The sequence below is a fragment of the Pipistrellus kuhlii genome, unplaced genomic scaffold (genome assembly GCF_014108245.1).
Source record: "Pipistrellus kuhlii isolate mPipKuh1 unplaced genomic scaffold, mPipKuh1.p scaffold_m20_p_16, whole genome shotgun sequence".
In the NCBI taxonomy this organism is placed as follows: Eukaryota; Metazoa; Chordata; class Mammalia; order Chiroptera; family Vespertilionidae; genus Pipistrellus; species Pipistrellus kuhlii.
In genome coordinates this window covers 21,421,864-21,422,917 of record NW_023425471.1, presented here as the reverse complement: position 1 = coordinate 21,422,917, position 1,054 = coordinate 21,421,864, and the positions used below count along the sequence as shown (strand labels likewise).

Below are 1,054 nucleotides of genomic sequence, written 5' to 3'. Positions count from 1 at the left end.
TGAACAACTGTGGAAGAAAAAAAAAACTCACTAACTTGGCAGTATATTAGAAGCTAATTATCTTTTTCTTCTTTTATATTCTTGTTATCAGTTTTGATTGTAGGTGATTGCTGACTTGACCAAACATGTTTCCTTTTGTTGTGATAAAATATGCATAGCATAAAATTTGCCATTTTAACCATTTTAGTATACAGCTTAGTGACACTAAGCCCATGCTCATTGTTGTACACAACCGTCATGGAAAGAATATGGAATGCACCTAGCTGGTGTGGCTCAGTGGTTGAGTGCCAACCCATGTACCAGGAGGCCTTCTATTTCACCGTCAGGGCACATGCCTGGGTTGCAGGCTCAATCCCCAGTAGAGGGCATGCAGGAGGCATCTGCTCAATGATTCTCTCTTATCATTCATGTTTCTATTTCTTCTTTCCTTTCTGAAATCAATAAAAACATTTAAAATATATGGAATGCTTTACAAATTTGCATTTTATCTTTTCACAGGACCCTTGCCAGATTTCTCTATATTGTTCTAATGTTAGCATATGTGTCACTAAAGCAAACACCTAAATATGTTTTTTGAAGTATTCAGAATCTCTTTGAGAACAAGTGGTCTATATTTGAAAATGTCTCATGTGCACTTGAGAAGAATACATATTCTGTAGATTTGGGTTGGACTGTTCTGACAATATCAGTAGTTCCACCTGTTCTAAAGTATAATTTAGTACTGCTGTTTCCTTGTTGATTTTTTTTTTTTTGGTCTAGAATATTTATCCACTGGTGTCAATTGGGGCCTTAAGTCCCCATACTATGATTGTATTGCTGTCAATCTCTCCTTTGATATTCTCCAGAAGTATTTCTTTGTATTTACATGTTCCTATATTTGGTGAATATATGTTTACCAGAGTTATAACCACTTGTTGTATTGATCCATGTTGGATTATGAAGTGGCCTTCTTTATCTCTTGTTATGGCCTTCACTTTGAGGTATATTTAGTCAGATATAAATATTGCTACCCAAGCTTTTTTTTTAAATTTCCATTTGCCTGGATATTTGTTGT

At 35.0% G+C, this 1,054-nt stretch overlaps 1 non-coding gene across 1 annotated transcript; it reads right to left on the bottom strand.

The window, feature by feature from the left end:
* Positions 1 to 453: 453 nt before the first annotated feature.
* On the bottom strand, positions 454 to 560 carry LOC118720314. The gene has a single exon (XR_004988408.1). It is a non-coding gene; the product is annotated as a U6 spliceosomal RNA (small nuclear RNA).
* Between the last annotated feature and the right edge of the window lie 494 nt (positions 561 to 1,054).